At 36.7% G+C, this 12,815-nt stretch overlaps 1 protein-coding gene and 1 long non-coding RNA gene across 7 annotated transcripts in view; one reads left to right on the plus strand and one right to left on the minus strand.

The window, feature by feature from the left end:
• Nucleotides 1-8,650, minus strand: part of LOC139111799 (uncharacterized) — a 70,258-nt gene extending 61,608 nt beyond the window's left edge. For both annotated transcript variants that reach the window (XR_011547277.1, XR_011547278.1), the window contains exon 1: nucleotides 8,609-8,650. This is a non-coding gene — a long non-coding RNA (uncharacterized lncRNA). The remainder of the gene's footprint in view (nucleotides 1-8,608) is intronic.
• 5-ht1 (serotonin receptor) overlaps nucleotides 1-12,815 on the plus strand; it is a 100,763-nt gene that overhangs the window by 41,644 nt on the left and 46,304 nt on the right. For 4 of the 5 annotated variants that reach the window (XM_070672301.1, XM_070672302.1, XM_070672303.1 and 1 more), the window contains exon 3: nucleotides 250-353. The exons of the other annotated variant lie outside the window; for it this stretch is intronic. The gene's annotated coding sequence lies outside the window, so the exon portion shown is untranslated. The remainder of the gene's footprint in view (nucleotides 1-249; nucleotides 354-12,815) is intronic. 5 annotated transcript variants of the gene reach the window in all.

Below are 12,815 nucleotides of genomic sequence, written 5' to 3' on the forward strand. Positions count from 1 at the left end.
TAATTTCCACGATTCCTTATCTCAATTTAAACTAAAGGGGAATTAATAATTCACCGGTATGATGTGCAGTTGCGAACAATATGAAACTTGCGTATTAATTTCTTACACACAAATAAGTAAAAAGTTACAATTATGTTTGAAATAATTATTAAATATTAAATACATTTAGAAAGCTTGATAATTGTAGTACTTGATATAACATTTTCAAAGTTAAAAATATTTAATTTAATAAATTTAAATTTTTTCTAGTTAACTCCCTGAAGATTGTGAGAAGGAAATCAAACGCCCAAAATATCCACGATATTAACTCGTACACATCAGCTTCGGTTTACGGTTCCGAATACGTTGGATTGGTAAGTGAAACTTTTACAGCAACGAGAAAGATTAACGCGAGTTATATTTGAATTCAACGATTATCGTCTGCAAACTGTAACGACACGATGATTTAACACTTCCGTTCCGTATCGTATTTTCAATCCCTTCGAGCAAATAAATCGTGCAAAATGTTTACTCTGATAAATACCCACCGTTTATGAGTTGTTAATCACGGGAATTAATTAACTGCACGGTTCGATGGCTGTTCGTGAGGAATGATCGTGTTCTCGCATAGCTTTTGTCGCAAGCGCGTTCCGAGACGTGATAATACCAGCATCCGGAAAGGGCTTGGCAATATTCGTGCACGAGTCTTGTCGCATGGCACAGATCGCGTAGGTGCAACAATAAACGATACGCCGTACACGCCGCAAAAATAACAAAAACCGCCGAACGCCGCGCGTGTGTTAAATACGCCGCTACGAAAGTCATTAAAATGGCAGCATAGAATATGTATGCGGTAGTACCGAATATTCCGCTTCTCAAACTGATTGCTAAAATATCCTTTGCGCGCGCGGTTTTTCATGTTCACTTCAAACGGTATCCGACGATTTGCATACCGCCCCGTTTTCTCAATTTAAAAACGACAGACGGATTACATTTACCTCGGCGCTAAATGTAAAACGCAGCGCGAAATTAGTATTGGAATCGAAGAAACGACCGGTTACGATGAAAAAATGTGTACGTCAATTAAAGTACATATTAATAAGTTCTGTTATCATTGTAATTCGACGCCCGTTTCCGTCTCGTTTCATATTTAAATTAACATGACGATGCCCACGTGCGTTTTCGCAGCATTAGGTATATGCGCTTTTGTCGAAATATGTTTTTGGTTATCAAGTCTTAAAATAATTAATTTAATGACAGAATCATGTGTTAACCTTATGACAAATTACTTTGATTAATTTGGTAAAGCGTGAACTACAGTTTAGTGTAAAGTACATTTTTACATATGTCGTTCACGTCCAAAAATGGGGTTTTAATGCATATAAATTTAGCCGCGCGCTTCTGGAATGTGCATAATTCATTTTATGCCTTTTATCAACCCTTCCTCTTCTATCATAATATATCTACGAATTCCACGATGATAATACTTTTCAACGATATTCCACGCACTTCATCGTTTCTATTTTAAAATTTATATGCACGGTATGCTTCATGTAAAAATGGTACAATAAATATAAGAGAAACGAATGCCGACTGCGTAAATGCAACATAGATTAAATCGCGCAGGTTTGCATTCAATATTCTTTTTTTCTTTTTTTTTTTTTTGGCGCGCGCACGATCTACCAGACAACTTGAATTCCGCATTTTTGCGCCCAGATAGTTGTTTCAATTACGCTATAATCATAAATCTAACTTTGTGATTTAAATTCAGTTCTTGCGACATTTGCAACGCAACAGAATCAACGGCGCGTTATACTCTTTTATTAGGAAAAAAAAAAAAGTATCCCGTTTTTCACTCGTCGCTCGACCACTTTTTTTCGACATCTTAATGATTTAACAGCTCTCGAGCGAAAAAGTTAATTTATGTCTTACGATGCACGTGCAAAGAGGAAGCGTCGCTTCTTACAACATCTTTATATCGTGCGAATGTGTATGCTTTATGCCGTGCAACGTTATCCACGTTATTATACGGTATCGTGCGGAAATTATATCGCAGCATATTGCGCCGGACTCGCGAAGCGGTACATACACGCACAATGTTGCACGCGGTCTATTGATCCATATTTTCTTGTCTCACAACGTAATTTACAACCACCGCCGGCGCGAACTAGAGCGGTCAATATTATCTCCGCAGAAAACCGAAAGACGGATTACGATGTAATCGCATTTTTGATTCTAGCCGAGTAAATAATCTTGGAAAATAAAATAATAATCGTACGCTTTATTTAAAAATGCAGGAGATTTAAGTTATAAACAATGTCAGTGTGGCAATGCATTAATTCTGCACTACTTATTTCGTGAGCGCGCATTTCTATACATTTCACGGAAATTGTAATGCAAAAATAAATCACCTTTTCAGAGCCGTATTATCGGAAAGAAAGAAGATTCTATAAAGCACTCTTCATTGCCATAAAAAAAAGTACTGTATTCGAGATTACTTTGCTCGTAAAAAAAGAAAGCCGATTTATCTTCCGTAGAGTATTTATCAAGCAAAATTAACGCAGCTTATACACTTTAAACAAAGGCCGTCAACCTTTGTTCTGTGGCGTAGGGTTAAACTTCGTGAAATACCGACGTATACCACCCGCTTAGAATTATTCTCTCTGCTATCTCGTAGCACGCGTTGTTCCTATTCCCTTACACCCTATACATCTTCCCAAACACGTATATATTTTTCCGGTTTATCGCAATATAACTTAAGGCAGGTGCATGCGGCTTGTAAAAAGTGCCGAGTGTGCGCGTGGCGGAGAAATCTAGCTTCTTCACCGCGCTCGGCGCATCTGTAGACGAGTACGGTACCTATGTGCACGTACACGTGATGCGATCACGTTCACACGCGCGTACAGGCACCCTCGTATACGATGCACCCGTAGTAGTTGCAACGAAATCTGCTCGAGTCGGCTTATTCGACCGCCGTAAACCGCGAGTTATAATACGCCCGCGCTCTCGTTGCGGCGCTTCATCGGAATATAAAGCTAAACTGATATTTTCTGGCGGGCTTCCCGCTTACTACGAGAGTTATGACGTACGTTTATCCAAGAAATATTAAGGAGAGATAACGTATCACTTATCGGGGATCATGCCCTGCCGCCCACGTCCCGGTCCGCGCCGCCCCAAAAACGTCTCATCACGGGTGAGCGGATCACCGGCGGTATCCGAGAGAAGAGATGGAATATCCGAGACGTTATCCGCGAGACTCGTAAGGAGTTCAGCAGCCGCGCGAACGTAATTCAAGTTTGTCCCTTTTCCGGGTCAGCGCGCCTGTCTGCGCGAAAATGCCGCGGAAGATACTTTCAGGTTGTCACTCATTCGCATAAGAATGGCCAAGTTATAATTACTGCACGAAATTAAAGAATCTGCCGTCGAAAAATTTCCCTCTGAGGAAAAGAACAATTAATCAGATAACTCGTTTAATATAAATTACATTTTTCTTTTTTTTTTTTTTTATTGCGAGATGAAATTTTTTCTTTTTTTTTTTTTACTGCGAGAAGTAAATGTACAAGTATGATAAAACGGCAATTAGTTAATCTTCTATTATCGGGGAACCTTGCGAATGAAGGATTATATAAAATCGAGAAGCGGGGATTAGGTATATGATAATGGAATTTCGATTCATGAGAATAGCGACTTACATAAACAAGAAGCCTCAATCTGTTTTTTTTCTTGCGCTTTTTTCTCACTGTTATTTCTAAGAAAATTTTATTTCTTTTTTTATTGCGATTATATGTCAGATGTAGTAACGTGGGTCGTCAGTGAGATTAATAAAAATCCTTGGACGGTAGATGACCTGCTATTTTTTTTTTTTTTTTTTTTTTTACGCGACGTAGGACAAAGAATGAAAGAGCTTAGTTAGCATGCATAGTATATTTATTCAAAAGTTTTCGTCCGCCAAGTTGACGCTACGGGGAAAAATACGGTTGCATAATAGCAAGAGTATGTACGGCGTAATGCTCCTAAATTAATCTCTATACAGATAAGCCAACGGGGATTATTTTGAAAATAGCTGTTGAGAATAGCATACTAAAACGATGTTTATCGAACAAAACAATAACATTTGCGTTAAATTCTCGATAATTAAATGTTGCAACAAAAGCAGATCTTATTAACAATAAAGAATGACGATAAAATAGAATTAGAAGTATTAACTTTGCAAGTGCAAAGTTCCGTAATAATCAAAAATTAAATATTTGGAAATTGTATATGCACCGCCTCACTCTCGAAAATGTTATAAAATTCGCCGTCCCGGCATCTCAGTGAATGTCTCGCACGGATTACCGCGGAAAGCTCAGAATTCCGTATATGTGTCACGTAAAATTAGGACGACTCCGCCTTTTTATAATACGTATAGAACCGTGTGAAATTGCAGGGAAATATTAAGAATATAAACGTTAACGTTGCCTCGGCAACTGTAAAATAAGTAACCATTCGAATGCCATTCATACTTGTATTTTTATTTCATTATAATTTCGCAGCGGTTTTCCCTTTTCTTTCTCGCTTTCTTTCTTGATATAAAAACATCAATTGATATCTTATATTTGTACTTTTCACAGCGCACGAAACTCCACGGCTTAATCTTCAAAATTAAATTTGTACTTGTAAATCTAATTAAAAAATATACTTCAGTTAAATAAGAAATATAAATTACGTAGAATAAAAATTTTAATCGAATAATTAGATCTGGCCGAGTGCTCTTTATGGGCAATGCTTATACTTTTGTTAATTTTAAAAGGTAGAATCTGTTGTTATTATTATACAAAAAGTAATATATAATAAACTATAGATTTATAGATAAATTGGGTTGGCAGGTGGTATTAATGTTATGACGAAGTTGACAACCTCAAAGTTTCTGCTTAATCTACGTAAAACGCGTACAGCTACGTTCCATCGTTCGGAAAAGCCGAGCGCATTTTATGCAAGCGGAAACTTCCAGTCGGGCAAATTTACAGAAGATTACGACGAAGTTTTTTCATAATGCCAAGGTAAAAGTAAGATGGATACGAATAGGGGTGTGTAAACCGACCGGCATCTTGCGCGGATTACGTCAAAGCAAAATCGCGTTACTGATACAAACTTGCCTCCGCAAATGTTTTTCTGCTCAAAACAACTACGGTATGATAAATAATGCAGTTGTGCGAATTTAAATTAGAGGATATAATTAATTAAATGATAATTAATAAACATAGACAAAATATGCGTAATTGCGAAACGCAATGTGATTAATATTTCATATTAATGAATAATGTATGTTACAAAGCGTATCAATATGACGCTATTAAACTACTATACTACATAATTGAAACAGATAAACGTGGTAGGAATGATAAATGCTTTCTAGTATGATTCAAAGTTTATATCTAGTTAATTGCGTCAAGAAAGTGTTAAATATAATTGCACCACAATTAATTTCTGCGATATAAAATTTTTAATTACTTTCAATCGATTGTTTCATATGTTCTCGCCACAAATATATGGTAAAACTTGCATTGTGATTTTTAAATAAATTAATTAAAGCAGAAATATTAAAAACTTTGTCATAAATATTTGTTTTTAATAAAAAAAAAAAAAAAAAAAATATCGTTGAGATAAAAATTGTGAATATAAAGTTATGAAGCGTGGGGTTAATATGGTATTGAATACAATTAATCGCGATTGATTCAGAAATCAATTGAACAAGACTTGATTGGTCATAATGCGATATTACACGCTCAATACGCAAAGGACTTTCTGTCTAACGAGGAAAATATTTTCGGCAAGTAAAACGCCGTTCGTAAAATGTAAGCGTGCATTTACTCGTAAATGAGGACGACTCAGCCGGCAGCATTTTCAGGACTGCACTTTTTGATGTTCAAAGGACTGAAAATATACAGGACCGACCTTAACTGGCAGGTTAATACGACAATCTCGTCGAACTAATACTACAGAATGCGAGCGCCCAACGCGAAACCATTGAATTTCAGAGAACATTTAATAATCGGGCGGTCGGTCTCTGTTCCTAAGTGGAAGTTCCAAAGTGCCTGCGATAAACAAGTGCCTTCAATTGACGTCAGGGCGAGAATCTGGCGACCGCGTAGTCAATGAAGGAGACGAGACTGAGGAAAAAGCTTTCGTTGAAATCGCTTCGCTCGCAGTTGGATTACTCGGACGAAGGAAGGAAACCGACTGGTCGGTTTCCACGTAGTGAAATCTACTTGTACGAGTTTCCGGAGAAACGTCACGAGATTGTATGGGAGAAAAGCGTTTCCGGTCATTCGCGCGAATACTCCCGCTTTCATACGGTTAATTCTTTTCTGTAAATTTCACAGAATAATCAAAGGGCCGAATGTAAAAGAAATTTATCTCTTTTAATTTAAACAATCTTAATTCGTTCAATCAATAAACTCCAGCCATTTGTTATCCTGCCAAAGGAGCAAAAACTATGAAAGAGAGATAGAGAGAAAAAGGGAAGATGCACTACGGATGCACTTAACGAGTTGAAAACCTCGTCGCAAAACAATAGGGAGGTAGTATGTTATATGTCGCCGCAAGTAAACTACCAGTTATATACGGTTTTAATTAGATGAAGTATCGTAATTAGTAGCAACGTTATAAACTTGCGCGAGTTTGTGCTTACCTTCGTTTGAGAGCTCTTACGATAACCTTTCTCGATGTTAATATTTTACTATAATTAAGATGGTTCCATAATTAATTGAAAGATTAAAGGGAGCTCGTTGAAAGTCGATTGAAAAAAAAAAAAAAAGAGCTCGCGATTATTTCCCTCAAGTCGTTTCGATACTTACAACTACTGCCGCAGTGTAATTCGAATTACTGGCAATTATACGAAATACAATTGAGGTATGCTGGCATATTTTAGTCTATTGTGAACAAATTCCCTCCGCATATAACCGGTTTTACTCGCTTTGTTAAGAATAATTTAACAAATTTTTCTCGAGATTGAGAAACGATTCGCGCTAACTGTGAGTTCTAATTTTCTTTGTCTCTTTCCACAATTCGATTTTAAAATAAGAAATAAATGCAAATTAAATTTCAAATATAGTTGGCTCACCCGAGTGCCAACGACGTTTCAATAAAAGAGAGTTAACTATAAATTAACCATTTTCGTTGAAATTGATTTATCGTGGTCGAAGAAAGAAGATGGGAAACAGTTATCAAAGAATAACGCCAAGTTTTTAAAATGACGGTAAAATATGATATTTCAGACGTTCAATTAATCTTAGATCTGGAATTTGAACGATAAAAAATCGTGCAACGGGATATTACTACATATTGACGTTCATTTCGGATCGTTGCATAGAATTCTACTAAAAATATCCTCGCGTTCAGAGATTCTACCGAAGAGCCTCTTCGGATTTAAGTGGCTTTGCGAGCGGATATTGTAGATCTCTAATTTATGATGAAAGTGGTATGTGAAAGGAATTTCTATGGTAACTCACAGGGAACTATAACGTGTCACCTGAGAGGTAATCGGAGAACAACTAAAACGCCTGTGTGAATTATTTGATTAAAGAATGAGAAAACAGCTGCTCCCTCGTAATTACCGAAAGAACGTCGGAGCGCTAATTATTTTTCACTACTGATTATCGAAATAACTCACTCGTAAAAACTTAAAGAGGAACCGATAAAAAAAAAAAAAAAAAAACACGACACGGATAATTCAATTTCTGTATCGCGAATGCACAAAGGAAAAGACTCGACAATTTTGTATTTTATCTGTAAATTTTTAAATCCTTACAAAGCCAATTCTGGCATTTTATTGTGGCAATAATAAAATACTATAATGACACACAATATCGTCAGAAAATGTAGAATGATTTATAAAGAATATAAGCTTCTCTCTTTTTCAGAATTGAATCATGCCAGTTCCACTTTAACAAAACCATCGGTTTTTTCCATAATCCCTTCTATCTGCTGGATTCCCAAGCGTAGATATATAACCACGATTATAAATAGTCCCTTCAACATTCAACTGTTGTAGCATTGCTTAAACTGAGTCGATGCTCCTTACAGTAAAGTATCTTATTACCGAGCTCGTTGTAAGTCTCTTATTGCCGGTCGTCAAAATGGTTAAGCTTTGCGTCTTTCTCAGAATTTCAATGCAAAGAGCAAATTACAATCTGCCGACGCTATATACCTTTTTTTTTTTTTAAATATGGCATTATATAAAACTATTATAATAAACCGAATAATTTTGAAGAAGTAGAATAAAATATATATTTATATAAAATATATTATTTAAAAGGAATTGTAATAATTGCAATATATATTTAATAATAAATAAATATGAGTAGCCTATCATAAAAAAAGCCGTGAAGAAGAATACCGAACGACTACCGTAATGCTTCGGTAACATCTTCGAAGTGCCGCGTTAATTAATATATGTATAATATAATAATTAGTATCAGTCGTTAAGTGTTTTACGCACGAATTACGCGAATCCTTTTATTATTAATATTATTTTGTTTTTACGTATTTATATATTATTTTATAATCGTGTATAATTTTTGCTTAATTGTCCTACAAATTTTTATAACCCCGAAATTAAAACGCTTTATAAAAAGTATATGCTACTCACCGGCCGATGCGCAGCAGCGGAGTTGACGAAGCGGCAGGTGACTGAAACAAAATTAAAAAAGATTAATTATAGAGATGCTGAAAATATCTAAGATATTGTATACAACCGAATATTATATTTAATTATTCACTGTCGCAATTTTAAGCTTTACTTGCGGTGATTCAAGTCGACTATAAATCACAGTACCTACTGTCGAGAAAACCGTGGATATAAGAAACCCCTCATACTAACTTCTGAAGTCTGATTATAACTATCCTTTTCTACTAAATTTCTCCTATTATAATTTCCAATGTAATGTCATCAATGAGACCATAAATTACCTATTTTAAAATTAAAATGTGCACTTTTTAATATTTGATTGTTGTATTTTTTGTTTCGAGAAATGAACACAAGCCCTTTATTCTTTTATTCATATTTTTGCATAATATATTTAAATATGACTTGGTAAATACAATCGTAAATTCAAAAATTAAAAGTTAATAATTGGAAATTAATATTTAATTTTTATTTATAAGCAAATATAATAGTGTTTAAAATTCAATCGTTATTAAATTAATTAATAATTAAAATTTGTTTAAAATCCGGAATAAAAGGTTTAAATTTAAGTTAATTTATACATATTTAACAGTGACTTTAATTCTACGGATTCGAGTCAAATCTCAATCAATCAGAACGCCACGCAATATAAATTTTTATTGTCAAATCTATTTTTAAAGAATTTTATTTATATGTATGGCACCGACATTTCGTGTTTTAATATACAAAAACCAATATGTTCACCCCTTTCTTTTTTATCACGCGTGCGTTACATCGACGTAAAGCTCGCTGCGCAAAAATAGAACGAACCGGTCAGTCGAAACTTTCCTAAAAAGTCGAGCGCGCAAAGTTCGCCACATATATAGGTCGTCAAAAAATTCTGGGTAGCGGCACAGACATCGCATGTGTCTGCCATCCACAACGTTGGCAAAAGTTCGAAAGCTGACCGAGCCGGGAGTGCAGCAGCTTTGTGCCTCTGTCGCGCACAGCTTTTCATTAAAACGCACGCGTCGCCTTAGTCCGTCGCGTCGTACACATTTTCGTCGTACTCGAGAGAGAAAGAAAGATAGAAAGGCAGAGTCCCAGCGTGTACAATTTTGGCGAACGTACACTGAGAGGCAGATATGGCATTTGCCGCGGCGACGGCAGTTAGCGCATGACACTATCGTGATGTGCGTCGATCCTCACACAAAACCCATAGTTATTATACCGCGAAGCGCCGACTGCTAAGAATCATCGAGAACTGTGGAAGAGAACAGTCTTCTCGATCACCCTCCTCTGGGCCGGTTCTAAAGGATATGCTACGCTAAACGCCTTCTTCGCGGTAAATGCCATATCTGCCTCTCAGGGTACACGTCCTTTTTCTCCCATCGGACGCCACACGAAATTTACACGTGCACTTAGTGGAATATAAAATTTAATGGATCACAGGCGCGTCCGCGTTCTTTGCATTTTTTTTTTTCCCCTATACGCAACGAAACCCCGGATGTAAAAGTGGCCACGCGTAAAAGTCAGCGGTCGGACGTGGGTTGCGATATCCATTTTGCAGATATGAATTGACAGAAAGAAGAATTGCCGGATATCGCGATATTGGGCGACGTGCGAAAATTCAATGAACCCCGAGAAAAGCGAGCGCGGTAACGATCGACGGACGAACGGGGGTTATCGAATGCTCAGCTGCGAGAGGCAAGCGAACGTACGCCTTAGCGAAGACACTGTTACGCTGACTTTCGTGCCCGTCGAATTGCACGGTTTCACCGAAAATCCAATACGCCCGATTCTGACGGTCCAATGCGCCTCAGTAATTTGAACGTCGATCTAGACGGATATACTATAAGATCCCCTATTTCAGGCTAGTTCGCTGTGTGCAAATTCGATCTTAACAATCGATCGTACGTTCACTTTACTCGCTCGAGGTAATTGGAACAGAAACTATCATGCAATTATTGTTGGAGTAGTTAGGAACTTCGGATGTTATTGTGTGTTAAATGGTTCCGAGAAGATATCAAAAAATTAACCTTCCACGAAAATCCAAATTAGATTTCTGAAGTAATAAAGTTCAGCGTTGTTGTTAAACTAGCAAATTCAACACTTTAAAGTTAATTAAAGAATTAATTTACAAATTAATACTGTTAAAATATTATTAAAAAGATAAGCAAGTTTAAAATAATTTTAATTTAAATCTATACCTAAGAATATTTTTCTTTATATAATAAACGTTAATATTAATTTTCGTATAACATGTTGGAATTTTTTACATAATAAATACTTTGTAAATGTACAAATGCGAGATATTGCATCATCAGAGCTTTGCTCGGTTTTGCGAATTAATGTAACAATCAAGAAATGAAATCATTTCATAAACTCAGCGTAGCGCTGGTCATCAACATATAAACAGTGCATAGATTGGATCCCTGTGGGCCATTTCTAAGCTCAGGTTGGTTGAAACACTTGTTGAACGTAGCGCGAACCCCTAATAATCCTCTAACCAAATTGTATGCTTCGTATACCCACATCGCGTTTCGCTCGATAGCGCGAGATTGTACGTTTAATATCGTAAAAAATTTTATTGTTATTCGATAAATCGATTCAATTATTATTTTATCATATAGCAGGCGAACAAGTTTGCGTACGTAACGGTAAGAAAAAAAAAAAAAAAAGCAGAAAAGAAAAATTCTCGCCAATGTTTACTCTTAAAAAACTGTTCGATAACAATTTTCATGCAAGTTTTAAATTGTCGTTTCAAACTTTAAAATTTTCGTGCCGTTCATTTCTTTTTACTTCGCCAAGTCCCACCCATCTTTACATCCAAAAATGCCAAAATTGAATATTCCAACTTTTGCATTTTGAATACTTCAAGAGAGATATATGTGAGAAAAAAAAAAAAAAAAATCCTGGCAACAACTCAACATTCTGCGATCCCTCCGGACTTCACAATTCACGGGCCAGGGTATATACCGTGCGCAAGAGCAAAAACAAAATACCAGTTACAAACGAGTCGCGGGATTGCAGTCGAGGGCGAAGTCGTTGCAATGAGCACGTATGTAGCACGCTGCGACTCGTTAAAAGTGCAGCGCGGCGTGGCTAAACTTCAGAAGTCAATAAAAAAAGTAGATACGTTAGTGCAATTGCTGCAAAAGCAACAAAATATTTCACGTTAACCCGCGAACGAAGAGTGACCCTACAGACGAGGTTCGTAAACTAATATTAGATTACCTATCGGCAACGTGAGTATTTTCGTACGTCACGCCGTACATTATCGATGCTTTTACCGTTAACGACGGGCTTTTAGAGGCCGCTTTTCGAGGTATCGTACGCTTCGCGATTCTCACGAGGAGAACGACGACGAATGACGTGACACCGAGAAAAAATGCTTTTGCAGACTTTTCTTTTTTTTTTCGCAACAACGCGTCCTTGCATTAATATCTTAAATATGTGTGTATTATCTACACGAGAATTAAATGCGTGTCAACAGCTGGGACATTAACCTGGATACATGCATGAATACAAGTTCTGCATCGCCGATAAAAAGAGTCTATCTCATAATACTGGCATTACGTCATTTGATCCGCTCGAGTGTGCCCGATTTTATTAAAATTTCTCCACGCGCGGGCATCCGGTGACGTCGAACTAAGGGTAAGCAAACACGTCACCTGATAAGATCAATATAGAAATCCTCTTTTTGCATTGCTGCCGATACTACCGATGATACGGTAATTAAGCGTAGCGGCACAACACGTTGCGTATAGAGATTTCCTGAAGGACGTAAAGAGATAAAATGTTATAGTCGCACATAAACCGATTTCCTTGAAGTTAAATATGCACGCAAGTGTTACAGTGTTAAATAGACAGTGAAGGTAACGATCTTGCAGCCTCACGCCAAATATAGACGAATGCCGCCTTTATTTTTACACGCTTTTACACGCCTTTCTGTTGATAAAACGCGTTTATTAACTTGCAAAAAGTAATCTTCATTAAGAATTTTTTTTTTTACGCGCCCAGTAGACTAAAGCGGCTTTAAAAACTCCGTGATCGTCAAGATTATAGTCAACTAAAACTCCATCTTTTCGGAGGGGGAATCTCTTGTAATGTCGCATTAATCTCGCTAAGTGCATGATTACGCTACTCGTGTGCACCGCTAACAAGCAACAAGCGTCATCGTAACGCCTCT

This window comes from Cardiocondyla obscurior, linkage group LG25 (assembly GCF_019399895.1).
Source record: "Cardiocondyla obscurior isolate alpha-2009 linkage group LG25, Cobs3.1, whole genome shotgun sequence".
Lineage (NCBI taxonomy): Eukaryota > Metazoa > Arthropoda > Insecta > Hymenoptera > Formicidae > Cardiocondyla > Cardiocondyla obscurior.